Source organism: Phalacrocorax carbo, chromosome 21, assembly GCF_963921805.1.
Source record: "Phalacrocorax carbo chromosome 21, bPhaCar2.1, whole genome shotgun sequence".
NCBI classification, from domain to species: Eukaryota; Metazoa; Chordata; class Aves; order Suliformes; family Phalacrocoracidae; genus Phalacrocorax; species Phalacrocorax carbo.
In genome coordinates this window covers 4,908,085-4,925,691 of record NC_087533.1, presented here as the reverse complement: position 1 = coordinate 4,925,691, position 17,607 = coordinate 4,908,085, and positions in this window count along the sequence as shown.

Genomic DNA, 17,607 nt, shown 5'->3' with positions numbered 1-17,607 from the left:
CAATGATACGAATTTTGTTTCCTTTTCACATGGCCCATACCTTTCAAACACACCACATGGAGGCCAGGTATGCGGCACGGCATCATCCGTGGCTGCCTTATACCCTGAAGCCGTCCAAGCAGCGTCTGGCTCGCCGTCAAACCCAGACCGCAGAAACCCTTGCCAGCCTCTGCCACAGTGTCAGGCTGGCGTGAGCCATGATCCCCTTAAACCTCTTCCCCTCTCCTGTGACACGGAGGAGGTATTGCTAATAGGGCTACACAGCAATTAGCCATTAAGCCTGATATCCCATTAATAGTGGCCAACAGCAGATGCCTAGTAAAGGGTGAGAGAGGAAGGTAAGGGTATACTGGTGTTTCCCCAACATACTCCTCTGGTTTCAAGCGGTCTGCAGTGACTTTGGGACAGGGGTGGGATCTTTGTACTTGGACTGTAATTTCCTTTCTTACCAGCAAAGAGTTAGCCCCCAGTATACATCCCTTAACTTAAATAAGAAGCTTTGTGAACGATGGGGTGTATAAGCTGGTCACCATCTTGCCCATAAATATTACCCAAAACACTTGATTTCCTGCAGAGATAAGAACACCTCCCATCTTTATAAGTTCCACATTGAAATCAATATGGTCTGCATTTAAAATGTGCACACACAAACATGCATCTATATATATACTGTATGTGTTTCAATACATACCATATATATATAGTATATATTCCTACATTGTGTGGGATTAAGTGCATATTTCCACTGAGAAATAAATAAATAAACAACCAGCAATTTCTCAATTTCTTCCTGCGGTGTGGCAGTGGTGAAAATTGCTTAGAAATAAGGCTATTACAAATATTCTATATATAATCACACATTGGGGGGGGGGGGGGGGGGGGGGGGAAGAGGAGAAGGGTTGTACACTTGAAAAACGTGAATACAAAGGAGGGCATAGAAACATATCCAGCTATTTCCACCTTGGTGCTATTTATAGCTCTAGTGTTACGAGGTGTTTGTTTAAAGGGGCACCGCGGAGTATGGAAGGACCTAGCCCTCCTTCAAGGAGGCACGCAAACAATATTAACTTGGCAAAAGCAAGGCGTACAGATCTGGCCTGAAAAATTGTGTCTGTTCTTGTGTTTTTTCCCCCTGTGTCTGCAAGACAAGTCTGCAAGTCTTAAACTGTATTTGCTTCCTCATTAACACTTTTATTCCTCTAGCCTGATGAGGTGGCTCACTGGTTTTGGGGTCAGACCCCAAACCAAAAAGAGAAGAAACAGGGAAATTAGCAAACATCTCTGCCACCCCCCTTCCCAATTTCCTTTCTTTACAGCAGGCATTGGCAAAGGAATCAAATTTCAAAATGTTCTGGTTAGCTCTGCAGTTGGTTGAAAGTAAAAATGAAAAATATTCACTCAAACACTACCAATTCTTCTGTGAATCTATTTAGTTTTGAAATTCAGTAGAAATATTGAAATAATTGGGATGAAAAATTCAACCAGCTCCTTAGAGAATACTTTGCTTCTGAAGAGTTATAGTACAAACCCCTGAAGAGCTCTCTATTGTTCCCTTGTGAGATGCCATATGGAGTAGGAGGGGTGGGAACTCAAGGGAAGAGTTATGACAATGAAAACAAAAACATAAATAAAATAAAGGAAGTTCTGTGTTCTCTGTGGGGACATGACTAAGGACTCACCAGTCCAGCCACAAGAAATTTCTGCTCCTTGAGCAGTGCAGGGATAAGATGGCAACAGCAGGGAGGGTTCTTTCAGCCCTGAGTTTTTACAGAAAACGTGGAGGCCAGCAAGTGAATGAGCATCCCCGGAGGCCCTCCGGCTGATTTTGCCATGCTCTAGTCAGCACTTCACCAGCTCAACCCCACCGGCCAGACAAGTTCTGTATGTTTTTATTCATAATAGGGAATTGCGGCTGCCCCATGACAAGAATAAGATGTTCTCCCACACTCCTGCTTTGGGAAGATGTTGAATCAGGGATCCTGGTTTGCGTATGTGGCCATAACTGGAGTGAAAAGCTATTGCAGAGTACCCTGTGCTGCTCGGGGTAAAGGTAAAGACCTGTTTCTTGCTCTCCTGGAAGCCTGCAGAGACAGTGACGGCTAAGGAGCCCCTTTGTAAGGCTGCTCTGTTGGAGCCTGTCAAGTATTTCGAGTTGCAATATGCTCTTCCCATGCTAGCTGAGGCGCAGGTCCTTACACAGTACTCCAGCCCATTAACTCCTAGCTCACAGGCATGAAATTTTCTTACAGTCCTATTGACGCTAGCAGAAAACACATTAGTAATAAAAGCAGCCATTCCTCCAACAAGAACTGCAATGTGGTAATGAATATCTCAGTTCACTTTTAAGAGGCTATCTGTTTTGTAACTGCAACTGATAGCTTTTTTAATAAGCTTATAAAACCTATCTGAAAGAAAATGTTGGGCCTCAGTCTCCTCTCGCTTAATCCAACGGAAAGTGGGAGGGAATACAGTGAGGCGTGTGGGCTAGCCTCACATCAGTTGAATTCAGGATAGCATTAACGGGAGATGAAAACTATACCACGCCTGGCAGAAAACAACTGTTGCAGGAGCCCAGTCCCTCCCTGGGGCTGGACGGGGGGTTCGCTGCTGCAGAAGCAGGTCCCGGGTGGGGGCAAACAGCAACAGCTCTGCACCACGCCGCCGCACCCCCCTTCCTTCCAAAGCTTTAGCTTCACACATGATTTTATTAAAGGCTACTGGGCTGCTAATTCTAACAGCCTTGTTTTCTGTCTCCCAACGGGCTTGTTGACACACAAAAGCTGTCCTGCTTTGGCTGCATGATATAGCCTGGAAATAGAGTAAAGTCTTGCCCATGGGTAGGGGAAAGAGTTGCGGCAGTATAAATTGCTTTTACACTGGCACACACTGCGTACTGTGCTGTGCCACTTACTGTTTTGGTAAAAACAATGCTTATGTCTATATAAAAACTGTACAGAAATCTAGTCATAAAACAACAGCTATCAGTTTCTGTGCTTAATTATGTGTTTTAATTGTTTAACTGCAGGGGCATTTGGCAGTCATAAATGCACACTTTAAAAAAAAAAAAGAACTTGAAAGAAGTTGAATCAACCTGAGAAAATAAAATATCATCCTATGAAATGCTTGATATATTGTTACTTTGATAAGTTCAAACAAGTGTGACTCACTATACAACCATTCTATCAATTCTGAACAAAAAACTGCATGGGATTATTATGCTTTTAATCCAAAGAGCTGGGTATTTGGAATTCCTCAAGCCCTTTGTGGTGTCATATTAGCTAGGCCAGTCTCTCATGAAAAGAATGTATTGTTGAATAGAGTTGAGTCCGGATCTCTGCTCCATTGGGTTGATAAAATGGCAGTTGATTTAAAAAGAACCAGCTTGTCTGGAGAAAGGATTAGCAGATTAAGAGACTGCATGTAATTTTTTTTTATGTAATGTAAAGTTACATTTCATAACTAAAAGGGATTAATTAAAACGTTAATAGAAGGAGAGATGTTATTTTTCCAGGGACAAATGCCTCACCACACATATGAACATTCACTTTAGTTGCTGCTGCCTCAACAGTAGGAAATGAAATGCTGTTCTCTGCGAGTAAGGGTTGACACAGAAAAGAAAGACAAGAGGTTTGTGTGGTGGCTCAGCATTTTATTTTCCTGTTGCACTGATCTAGATTTCAAAACAGAAAACAGTTTCCCTGTGCAGCTACATATATATACACACATGCATATTTTATCCCAATCCTTTTCAGTTGCACTGCAGAATAGTGCAAAGCTCTTTTGGCCGATACGTTTTCTGCTCTAATACGATGCTTTTCGTGCTTTCTTTTTGTGCTTTGTTTCTGCTTTTTATTTAGAGATCTGATTCTGCTTCCCTGCCTGTATATTTTCAGTGAGTTAATAAGTTTTGCAGTAGGGAAAGGCAGAGAGGACTGTTAGTGTCCCGTTCTGTGGCAGTAATTTGCAGGAAAGTTGCAATCCTTGGCCATAAAAGCCCTACCTGAGCACAGTTATACCATTGTTTATATTTAAAAGTTCAAAGTAAATCACACAGGAGGTGGCAAGAAGATATCAAATTTGCTGCCTGTGTCACCAAGTTTCAGCTCATCTTAAAATCCTGGTTCGGGGCTCTGCTGTTTTGTTCTGGTTTCTTTTCTTTCCTAGGAATGAATTTTTGGCTCTTGAATTTTGGACTCCCCAGGTTTCTTTGACGCTTTTGTGAAGTGATCCAGGGGCGCTAATCAAATCTGGGCTGGGCCCCTGCCCTGAGAGGAGGCACCCAGCGGGGCCAAGGGGCTACTGGAGAGGTGGCTGGGGCAAGCACAGCAGGCAGACCCCAGCCACTGCACCGGGACCTCCAGCGCTGCGCCCAAGGGGCACCTCCTCTCTCCCCACCCTCCGCCTCAGCTGGGGATGAGCTGCTTCTCAACTGGATGAGCGCTACTTGTCTCCTCCATTCAAAAAAATAAATCATGAATCAAAATTCATCATCATTTTCAGTCCTTTCCCAACTGGGCAAATAATTTGAGAATTGTGCAGGAGTCTCATCCCACTTATTAAGAATAACCACAAATAATCTCCCTCAGTCTGTCATTTATTGCTAGCACTTAAATATACCTGTGCAATAAATTTTAATTGAGTGTTATAAACTTGTTCAATTACCTCCTTAAGCATTTGTGTACAGGTGTGCATTGATGATGCCATATTGCAACTAGGAGAAATTTCAAGTCACTGTCAAACTACCCTTCCTTTCACAAAAATTTGGTTGACGTGACAATATGTTGTAATAAAAACTATGTGTTGCCATGTTTATTTAGACCAATGGCTAACCCGTTACAGTGATGTGACACTGACAATCAAATTTTTCAGAAGGTGGTACATATCTCCTCCTAGATCACAATGGAAAACCTTAATGAGGAATTTTCTTCCCAATCCTTTCCTCAGTTGCTGTTTAAGCTCTGCCCCAAAGTAGGAGCACTGGTGCTGGTTCTTTTCGAAGAATAGCATCCCACCCTTTTCACTGCAGATGTTTCCATTCACTGTACAAACGTTCAATGAATTTTTCAATCCCACTAGATTCCTGGCCTCAGCCATGTCAAGAGACAAAGAACTCCACAGGTTTTTGTAAACTGTACAAAACCCGCTTCTTTTTAACTGTTTTGAATGTACTGCAATTCACCTTCTCTGCTCCTTTTATTATTTACTTCTATGTCCTCTCATCTGAACAATCCCTTTCAAGAAATTATTCTTTTGGGAACTTTTGCAGGCATCTAATTATTTCTGTTGTCTGTCTCCCAGCTGTTTCTATTTATTCTGTATCCTACTTGTGTAGGAGTGACCAATATCACGAGACACAGATAATAATATCTTTATATTTTCAATATCATGTTCCATACTAGCTGTTTTTTTCCTACCACTTCACTGGTGTTTTTCTTAGCCACTGCTGAGAACTGAACAGCGATAACATTGAACCATTTGGTTACAGACCTCTTTTTTCCCCTCAGTGATAACTTCGATAGATATGGGCTGTCCAAATACTCTTTTGAAGAGTCCCTCGGAGTTGTCAGCCAGGAATTTCCACCCTGCCCCTCAGGTTTCCCTTTTACTATGTAGTCTTCCATTAAAACCATTCAGCCACCTCCAGCTTAACCCAAATCAGCTTTCCCTGCCTTACTTTTCACTTTTCCAACTCAACGGTAAATATATTTAAGCAACTACGAAACCCTAGGCGCAGCACTGATTTTCCCCCCCCCCCATGTTAAAAATGGACCATTTACTTCCCTTCTTGGGGTGCGTGCATGGGGGGGGTGGGGGTGAGCTTTTTACTTGCGTCTAATCCACGACAGTGCTTTACCAGTCAGCCCTTGGGTACTTGGCTTCCTTAGCAGCCTCTTGTCAGGGACTTTGTGCAAAGACTTTCTGCATGTCTATATAAATTATGTCAACCAGTTCTCCTTTATTCACTAGTTTGTTGACCTATTCCCAAGTGTCTGTTATAGAGATGTGAATTTCCTTTATAGGAGCTGCATTGGTTCATCTGTATCATATCAAGTAGTTGTTACAGAATTCTATTTTAAATAATCTCTTCATTCAGCCTGCCCAGTGCTTAATTAAGCCTCGCTGATTTGCAATATGCGGGATGAACATTTCCAAAGCGGCAGCCGTTGCAGGCCTCCTATAGAGCAGCTGATTTGAGAAGGATTATCAGGTTTTTTTCAACAGCTCAGTCACATCTTTCACAAATCACAGGTATGCGCTTTTTGGTCCTTGTAACTTATTGCTCTTTTACTGTTTGTATCACGGCAGCAGAGAGGAGCAATAAACCAGGCCTCCACGGTGTTAAATGCTGCACAAAAGCAAACTAAAAGATACAGTCCATCTCAAACCTCCATCTCTGTCTCAGTGCTTCCTTCTCTGTCACTGCATTGCGTCTTCCCCTACTATCCACTGTTACAAGAGTTAATAGGTAGGTATGGCTTTTATGTCTGCAAAATTGTTATTTTCCTTAAGTGTTCTTCTAACCTTCCTCAAGTGTAACAAGTATTTCCTTTGCAGTCCCACTGTTTCTAGCAAATCAATAAATTCTCTGCAAGTTGTTTGTGTCTTTATGTGCTCTTCAAATTCCCCATTAGCCTGCCTAATTTCCATCTTGTATTTTAGCCAGTATTGTTTATAACCTATTCTGCTAATGTCACTAGGGTTGTTTTTCCATTTTCGGGTGATATTTGTACTGTGAAAAGCACAGTCTGACGGGATTATTACCCCTCTTTAAAGTGCTGCTGAAGGATACGGGATGAATGGCTGACAGTATTAACACTCCATTCAAATTGTCTAGCACAATCCATTGCAGAGAGACGTTGGAAAAGTGCAAAGTAACAGTAAAAATTTGTGGATGATTATTAATTAGATCAGTCCTCCCTTTACCACATAACCTGTAGGAGTCAGATTTATTCCATCTTGGAGCCAGAATAACAGCAGTAACCTTAGGGTTAAAGCTTTCCCCAGCTCTACAGAGCACCATGTTAAGGCTTCGGCGTATCCTTATATCATTTTATGCAAGCCAGACAAGGTGATTTATAAGTTATTCTCCCTGAGCTTCAATTAATTTCACTTAGGACATTTTCACAGTTGTACAATAAATGTTTAAATTAAGACATTTCCCTGCTCCCCACCCTGCCATGGAATGGAACTGAATATTAACTGGTTATTGGGTGCCATTCATGGCCTATGCAATTACAGATAAGAACATCGATCTGGCAGGAAAACAAATTGGCTCTTAAAAGAGGGTGGTTTGGATCTGACAGGTTAAGATGATTAGGCATCTCTCTAATGGATTCTGTATATTACTCCTGGATACAGGCAGGAAGCAGACCATCCACCCCACTGCTGAGTACCAGACAATTACCTGCCCTCATGCAGGAAACCCAACTTGCAAATTACCTACTAGGTTTCAGGCTAGTTGTTTGCTCCCTAAATTAACCTTCCTGGTTATCCTGTTGCAATAGAAGTTTATACCACTGCGTAGAAAATGCAATATTTTAAGGGAAATCTAGAGCAAGGGACACTATCTAATGACCAGTGTTAATAATATCCCGTGCCACACAGACGTTATCATCTGGTTGGGTTCTCGAGAAGAGAGGGCTTTGCAACAATTTTTAGGCACACAGACAGACAGGTCTGACAGGGGTCTGGAGGATCGGTTGCCACCTTAAAATCCATAGAAGGACATGGCTGCAGTTGTGAGTGAAAGAAGTCAGAAGTCTTGCATTTCCTCTGTCTCTTCCTTGGCCTGCAGCAAATCACGTAGCCTTTCTTTCTCCCATTTGTCTTCAGGGAGAGATAAGTCACAGGAGAGGCAGGTATTTACTAGGAAAGATCGAGATCATCAAGAAAATGAGAATTTTGTGGAAACTGCCAGCTTGCTAAATCAAAGTGTTGTCCAAGGAGGGTTTGGGTTTTCTGCAGCTGTGACAGAGAGGGAACCCTCTCTGATTTCCCAGTATAACCCTGAGGAGCTGCTAAAACCTCTGACTCTCAGACTGGAGAAACCCACCAGTAAAGCTGACCCAGCAGCTTGCTTTAGATCTGGAACCTCTGGGTTTTCCAAGCAGTAAACCATGGAGCTGCCCTTGGCATTAATTCCAAATAAGGAAAGATGCTACAACTCTGGGATTCTTATTCCTTAATAAAGTGTGAAATTACCAAAATACTTAAAACTTCTGGAGACCTGAATTACCATCCTCCTCTCAGATCATAATGAAAAGTCCTGTGTGTTTGTGTATATATAGTCCAGAAAAGTGAGATGCTGGAGCTTAAAAAAAAACACTGAAAGTTTTGCCGTGTCTTTAGGAGAAACTCTGTATGTACAAGCTCAAGCATGGCCACCAGCAACTGTGCCTTTGGCAACCATACCAAGGCATTGTTCTAGTTACTCAGCTGTATTTGGATTTAACCAGACTAAACTATACCCACACTGAATTTGCACTGGACAAAGATGTGACCGCAACAAAGGCTGGTCTGAAAATAACCAATCTATAGTTCCACACAACTCCTGGGTAGGACAATCAATTCTACGCATTTCTTGTCTTCAGAAAGGTCACTAGACATGTTATTAATGTGCTACAAATACAGGCTACAGATTTCATTTGCAGTTGCTGGCTGGTCTAGTTTCTCATTTTTCCCACAAAGCAAAGCTGTCTTCTCACTGGTAAAAATTCTGTCATGGAGGTATGACCCTTTCACCGTAAGGGCTCGAGAAATCAAATGCAAGTCACCCTCGACATCTTAGTAGTATTATTCACAAGACCCAAACATGGTGTTTATATGCAGATATCTTAGCCGGTGTTGGTGGTGGTCCCATTAGTATCAAGGCTCTCACTTCAACCTGGACAGAATTATACACACAGATGGTTTTCTATCAAGGATAAATTTGGCCCAGACTGGCAATTATATCATGCGAAGAATTGAGTTTCTTGATCACAGCACTAGGCTTTAATTTGATAACTTAATCTTATACAGGAAGATATCCTGTTCCCAACTAAGTGACATTATCACTGCGGCGCTTTCTCTCTGCCCACCCACCCACCTCTCTCTCCAGTCTCCATTGGATTAGCAATACAGTCAGCAAAAATGTTGCTATTTTGATTTGGATGATAGTAATAATGAAATATGACTCGTCCGAGGGGAGCGTGAATTCCCATGACACCAGATATTCAGCGATCTCACTACAGCATATCAGGAATCAAACTCCTCATGGGGAGAAACTTCACGGAGAAAAACAAAACAAATTGGAAATCAAATATCATCAAATTGCTACTTTCAATTGCTTGAAATTAAATTTCAAATTTCAAGCAATTAAAATTGCTTGAATTGTGTTTATTACCTTTTCATGTTCTTTGCAAGGTGGCTTGCTAGATTTCCTTCAAGTATTAGCCTCTCCTATAGGGTAAAAAAACACAAAAGGTTTGAATTCTTTCCCCACATTCATATTTTTTTAAATGAGAAATACATTTAGTGTTTTCTCTTTGGGAAAACAGTAAGAAGATGAAAAAGAATGAGGAAATATGAAAAACAGTAGTTCTCCGTCCCTTCTCTCATTTTATGCCCAGTTTTGTTCAGAGTTTTGGAAAACCTAATGAAATTGTAAAGACAAAGAGGTTCTGATTTTTCCTCCAGATTCCTCCCCTGTGTTGTGGGCCATCTGTAGCTACAATGAAAGACATTTTCCACTCAGTTAATCCAGAGACTAAACCTTCCAAAACTCTCTACATGTTTTGTGTTAAGAATACATTGTGAGATCCCGTTATCGGTGCAGCTTGAGATACTGCAGTGACATAAAATCTTGCAGATAATACAAGCTGAGCTGCATTCAGAAAGCACCTGATAAAGCCAGCAGAAATTCAGAAAATCCACTTTTTTAACCGAATGACCTCCTTGTCCCTCCCCAAATCTACGTCTAGTTCTCGACTTTTTATGAGCAGTTTGGCTTTAGACTTGATCCAAAGCCCTTGAAATCATTTGAAAGATTCCTATCAACCTCAACAAGCCTCACATCAATCCTGAAGACTACAAAGGAGCTGCTGCATCTCTAAAACAAAGATGACGACTTGTGCCAAGACCATTTCTCGTTTCATAGGTACAGCTGCTTCTTGTCCCTTGATATTTCCGTGGTGCTCTGGAAACCGACTGCAGCATTTCACCATAAATCCCTATCTTGTCCTCAGTGGTAAACTTGTATTTAATCAGTGTCTGATTCTGCTCTAGTAAAACCAATGGCAGATTTGCCAATGAGGTAAATGGGAGGAGGATCAAACCCTAGCCCTTAATGAACACCATTTGTTAAGTCTTTCGATTTAGCAATCCGGCATGTGCCGCTCTAAATAAATGGCTGATCATTCTATAGCAAAATATACAAAGCAGTTTTAGCGCAGAATAATCACAAGGAAAGACAGAATAAAAATTCTAACAGTGAAATCTGATAATAAACACAAATGGACCCAAAAGGGGTTGTGACAATTCAAGTCAGATTCATTAAATGCATGCACAATATTACAACTTTGGGATTGTGCTGAGCGGGGCTTTAACCACGTAAATCACCGCACAGGGCTATGCCAGCTGAGGGTCTCAGCTCTTCATAGCAGTATGGATGGAGGGCATAGATAGATTAGAAACATCCACCCTAGTACCCCGTGGCATCAGTCGGGAACCTCTCTGATGGGCATCACCGTCACAGAGCTTCCTCACAGCACTCGCACAACTTCAGCACTGCTGCCAGGAGCGTAGCTATTCCTTCTTTAGATTAAGTTCAAATTGGGCCTGATAGTTCCCTAATTTATTTATTTTTTAAATTGAGCTAGTCCATTTGTATAAGTAGATTCAGTACTCAGGAAAGCAGGCCTATTGATCAAACCTGACCTATTTTCTTGGTCCACCCACCGATAATGTACCATGCAGCAGCAGCAACACAAACACACACCGCCCTGCTCCATCAATATCCCTCATTTGCTCCAGCAGTGACAAGATGCATGTTCAGTGTTTGAGGCCTGTTCAGTCATTGATCTTATTAATAAAATTGTCAATGGGAATAGATGGGTAAATTATTATCAATTGCAGAGACAGCTTTTGTAACACAGACACGCAACTGAGACTGTGCGGAAAGCAGCAAGTCATTTTTCATAGGCCACAGAGCAGGCAGCCAGTGATAGCTCCGTTTGGTCGCAAATCTGCATATTCAAATGGAGATTGTAGAAATTACAGATAGTAACTGCATTTATCTATAGAGATCCCTGCACTGCTTAACCCTGCAGTACCTGAGCATCTCAGAAGAGTTTAAAAAGCCCCAACTATTGACAGCATCTTGATGAAGAAAAAGATTATTAACTTCCTTTAACAGAATTGGGCACAAACACACCAAGAGACTCAATAATTCCACAGAAAAGTCAGGGACAGAATTCAGACCTCCTAAAACGTAAGCTAGAGTTTTAGCATTTTGCTCCTTATTCCATCCAATGGATTTTTTCAAAGGAAAACACTGGGGTAAAAACAAGGCTGTTCAGTGGAAAAGCTGTACAGCTTCATAGCCCTGTTCCAGGCCCCATGGTCATCCAAGCCTTCTTTAATATATTTCTTTATTGAAAACCAGCACCCGTGTTCTGAGGAATTGAAGTCAACATTCTGTGTGACACTCTTTCTTCCGAAATAATATTGCAGAAATTCGGTATTTATCAGAAGAGATTAATTGAATCCCAACAGTACTGTACATCAAATGAAGGAACAGGGCCCCTATTTATCTCTTAAAGTTCTGAAAATGAAAAACATCTAATCACTAGTTCCCTTTGATGAATGCCTCATTGTTCGCCTCTACGGAGAGGCATTTCATGTGGCACTGGCAATACAGTGTTGCTGGGGACAGGGAAGGGGGGTTGCAAGATTGCTTTGAGAATTTAAGTATAGTTACATTTAGATCCAACCAGAAAGCATAAGTTTCCATGATACAGTATTATTTTTTTTTTTACACACGCACCCCCCCACACACTCCCACCCCCCTTCCCTCCCAGGAAAAAAAATTGTTCCTGAGGCGGAGCAAGCGGAAACTAATACAATTAAATACTTTGCTTTGCCTGCCAAGGACATTTGACTGCTACTGTGCTACATCAGGTATGTAATGAAAGGCAAATGACAACGAATCTTAATGTGGTGGGGAGCTTGGGTAACTGTAGTTTTATGTCAGGGATAGCTTGCTAGAGAAAAGCTGCATTGTATCTAGGATTAGCAGAACTGCAGGATTTCATTAATGACCGAACAGCTTTTTAGCAAAACAAAGATAGTTAGGGAGTAAAAAGAGAACATGACTAGAATGTGTACCACTAATTGGAAATGTATATTATCTTCACTTTGTTAGGGAGGAGGCACCAGGGTGCTCTACATTGTCATCTGGAGAACGTCAATTTGTACAAAAGTTTTTCCCAGATTGGGATGCTGGACTGCGCGGCAGCAACAGTTGGAAATGACCAGGTTTAAAGTAGACCCATTTAACAGGAAACGTACTGGAGTCAAATGGGAAACGAGTTCCCATCCTGCCAGTGTTGGAGATTGCAAATCTCCACCTCCTCACCCTCCTGAGTCAAGAAGAAAGGGACAAGTTCAGCAGGTTGAACATACAGGTTGGATTTCTGCCTTTAAAAAAACCATTCCCCTCTTTTCAAACTATAAATTATATTTGCAAAATGGAGCAGCCTTTCAGACCAGAAAAGTAGACTTCCTCTCGGACAGCTATGCTTTTTTCAGACTCTTCAGCAACACTTTCTCACAGGCAGCTTCACTTCCAGTAAATCATTTTCATTTGCAAAACAAACTTCACTGGAAAACTACAACTCTTACTCCACATGCATAGTACCTCGCAAAGTCTATTAAAACCAGCAGGAATTTCTGCACTGAGCTTTGTATTGGCCAACATTTCTCAGTCTTTAATTTAGTCTGCTGCCACTGAATTCAGAGCTTTTGGGGTTTTTTTTAAACCTACAGACAATATGAGATGTCTATGGTCATATCCAGAAACTGTTTACTCAGGACAGCAAGAAAAATAAATGTGGAAGAATAACACACACACAAACCGCCCCCCCCCTTACTTTTTGCAAAACCTGAAATTATTAATGGGACAGATCCTCCTTGTGTACTAAGAGCCCTTTGCAGGGTTTGGGCTGTGAAATTTACACCCACTCAAATGCTTTTCTACATGGTCAAAGTGGTGTAAAATAGCTCAAGTCAAATGACAATTAAGCTTATTACTTGAGACAGCTTTTTTTTTTTTTTTTAACTGCTTGCCCTTGACCACTAGGCATAAGGGAAGGGGGGAGGGAGGGAGGGAAGAGAGACTCCTTAAGACAATTTTGAAACAGTCCAGTACTTTCCTGATCACTTTGCAAAGTTGAAATATGATTACAACCTTTTTGCATACAGAAAGAACCCATTTAAATGAAAAATTAGCTGCCTTAACAGGTCAAGCACATAGTTACATTAATGTTGTGTAGAACAATAAATCAACTTCGATCTCCAATTGAAAAAATGCTAATTTAGTTCAGTGATTCACTGATTGTACTTCCCGTGCGCCCCAGCGATAGAAATCTTTTCTTTTTATTTAATGTGAGACAGTGATTTGACGGCCCTCCTAATGGTGCTTGCAGACTATCAGCATTTCAGTGGAATTCTGATCATGGTTTTAATATTCCATGCAGCTTTGCCCCCTCTGATTTCATGCTGAAACATTAACAAGAGCTGACACTGGAGATTAGAAGCAGACAGCTGGAATGCCAGGTCTTTGTTGCAGCATGGACATGAGCCAACATCGTTCAACTGCAGCCAAGAGGGACCTGGGAAAGTCTTCTTAAGAAGGGGAGGTAGAAAGGGGGAGACAAGGTAGTTTACTGAAGGGCATATACAAGTAGATAATTGCAGAGTCCTTTCATCTCTTAAAGCCAAATTCTAATCAATCCTGGTTTATTAAGGGGAAAGAGGGTCATTAAAGGTAAATTTTGCACTGAAAAAAAAACCCTCACCATTTAAACTCGGCAAGCATAAAAGTTTGCGTAGAAAGCAACTGCATATCCACAGCCACCTCTAATTTGTCTGCCTAACAATTGTGGTTATTTGCAGTGCTTCTATTTGAAAATGCAGTGCTGGTCTCCCTTAAAAAAAGATTTAATCCACTTAGTTCCAGGTGAATAAATTGAGAAATAAAACTGGATTTATGTGCTGGTGCAGCGTGTGAACTGTAAATTCCCAGGCAAAAAGAGGGAGGTAGTATAACATAACATTCTTGTGTCTAATAAATTGTTTCCTGAGAACAGAAACCTAATAAAGATACATAATTTCGTCCAAACCATGAAGCAACTCTTATTCTTCAGATAGAAACTTAGGGAGAAGACAAGGGATGCTCTATGGCAAAGCTGTGTGTTTTTTGTGGGCTATTTTGTGCTGGTTTGGATGTTGGTTTTTCGCCCCCCCCCCTAAATAAGAACTGAAATGTAAAAGTTGTAGAGGACAAACAGAGCAGATCAGACAAACTCTGGCTGTGATAAATTCACATTAATAAGCCAAGAAAGAAATTTTGAATGAACGCAGGACTGGGGGAGGCTTCTGGGGAAGAAGTTTATCGCTGAAAATTATGTACCTGGAAAAGGGTGGTAGCACAAGGAGCAGGGCTCCCTCCGGCTGGGCTTGAGCAACTGGTTTATGCGGTCTTGACCAAATATATAACCTTGGGCAAGTCACTTAATTCCTGCATCTCCCCTTCAAGATTTCTTTTCTCCTGAGCGCATGAACTTTCTCATTTCCTACAGCGAGCCTCGATGGTATAGCTTCTCTCAGCTCAAGCACTCAATAATACTGATTCTTTCCCAAAACAATATTCTCTCTCGCTCCAGCTATCAGTTATTATGAAACTGAGTCAGCTCGCCTACCGTGCTCAGTGTTACCCAAACACATAGGAGATTGCAGTCTGAAAAACAGGGGCAGATGCAGGAGGGTGAGATGCAGATGAAGAGCCCAGTCCCAGTCCTGCAGGAGCTCCTGCCAGAGGGCAAACATGTCCAGGCACAGACCCTCTTGGCTCCAGTGACTTTGTGCTCTGGGAGAGGGGTTCACCAGCATGGGGATCTTTACAGAGTGGGGACTGGAGTGATTAATGTGATGACTGGCCTTTTATTTACTTATTTAATAATTCCCATCTGCCCCTCTCACCAGCCATTCCTAGTTCCCTTCCTTTTCAATCTTAAAGAGACGCAGAATAATAAACAAAGAACAAATATTTGCACTAATAATCAAAAGGTGATCTACAGACCCAAAATATTAGTAAAGAGTGTGTGAATGGAAGGCATTCCTTTTAATACACTTCCCTTATATATATTTCTTTCCACCAAAGGTAAAAAAACTACTTCCTGAAAATTATTTACAACTACCTTCTGCCTCCTTTGATTTCTGTACAAGCCTGGAACAATTCTTTGAGCTCTGTAGAGTCAGCCCAGATTTACAAATCCAATTGTTACATATTAATCCTCATAACAGCTCCTATCAGCTCAGAAATACAAGCATAACAGGGTCTGCTGAATAGATAGGTAAACTAAGGCACAGAGTGGAGTACGGGCAGCCTCACCAGCAAGGATGCAGCTTGTGCTCCTGTGATCATCTAGTGAAGGTGATGCAGGAGGTCCAGGATCAATCTGGGAAGACCAGTCTACAGGTCAGAAACAGCAGGACCCCTACCCATGAAAAAGCTTAGGTAAATTTGGGGGAGCCGACATCTGAGCTTAAATAGAGCTGTGGGGGCAATGGGCAGCAAGCTGCATGGGTGGAAGCCACAGATGAGGCTGGGCAAGGCCATTAACACCTGCAGGTGCTCTCAAGACCCTGGCCAATTGCAAGAGGCAGTTTACTGATCTACTAATGAGTTTCTTCCCCTGGCTGATCACCCTCACTTACAAAAAAAAAAAAAAAAAAGTGTGCACTTCACTTCCATTTTAAATTTGCCTGACTTGGTAACAGGCTTTTATGCTTATCTCTAGTAGATTAAATGGCCTTTTGGTATCTAGCATTTTCTTCTCATGAATGTACCGGTGGAGTGCCAGCATGGAGTAATCAAGTAATCTCTCTCTATTATTTTTCCTAAATAGACAGCTCTTTCAGTCTATCACTGCAAGACACTTCCTTTACCCCTCAAACTACTTCTGTGGCTCTTTATAAATGCAGTGTTCATATCAGAATTATGTACAACGTCAATTCCTGTAACGACTTTGTGTAAGGGTGGAAATACCCTTCCTCTTGCTTACACGCTGCCTTCACATCTGTCTCCGTAAAGGGCTACATGAGAGCTTTAGCCAGAACCCCACGTGTCAGCCTTCACTGAAGCAGTGTCCAGTCTGACCCCTCCAGCCTTCTCAGACTCCCTCCCACAATATTGTACCCCTTTTGCAGGGCTGCTTTGCTGTCCTATGCGAAGTTAGTATTGCACTGATGTCTGTGGATTAGGCCCACAGCCCCTGACCAGGGACAGGGGTAGATTAGAAACATGTCAGCACAGACTTGTTACTTGGGATGGTGTTTATGTACCTGATATTTCTATGCTATAAATGCTTATATAATAGCAATACAAACAGCTCCTACAGCCCTAGACCTTGTCATACCTGAACTTTCCAGCCCAGTTCTGGCAAAAACGCTCCACTTCTTGCTTCTCCTGTAGGACCCTTCTATATCTTTCTGTCTGATCTCCCCCCCGCCCTCCAGCATTATCTTTTCTGCAGCCACACAGTACTCCTCCTGATCTCCAGGCCCCTGTTTTGGGATCTTCTGGGGAAATGATTTGCTATGTAAATGCAAAACATTGTCATTGCTGTAGTGACTCCTGTTGTATCTGCATTCCTCCTGTTAATCGATTCGTTGTTGTCCGGACTTGAGCTCATTACAAGGAGTGCTAAGGCTCAGCATCATTTACTTTGTAGCTAAGTCAATCTGTAAACCAAGTGGTAGGGCTCCAGATTGGATAAGGAACATGTTCCTGCAGATGTAAGTGCCCTGGGAAGAGAAAATAAAAGCTGAACCAGGTAATGAACGGAAATGGAATGGCCATCATTGAATCCACAAATACCATTGACCTTTCTCAGATTTACATCATTATCTAAAGTTCACCAGAGACCTTCCATGCTTGTTATCATTATCCCTCATTAGAAGTCACTCTAGAAACATTAACAAGCTTCTGAAATGCTTGGCTAATTGCTTTAATAAGGCAATATCGATACTAAGCGATAGTTCCCATGATTAGATATAAGGCAGGGCCCCTTCAGGCTATGTCTTCTTGGGTTTTGCATGCTGCGTTGGGGGGGCCTAAGGGAGAAAAGAAAGAACTTTACTTTCAGAGTCAAGCAATCACACAGGACATAAAAAGCTCTGATGTTGCAGATTGCAGCTATATTTTAAATAACTGGGGCTACACCATTCCAGACAATAGAGGATATGAATATTGTCTGGAAGATGACTGCCTGGTCCTTCATCTAGAAATGCTTTGGCACATGTAAGCAATCCAAATTTAGAATGGGAAGGTTGGTGAGCTTCCAAAGC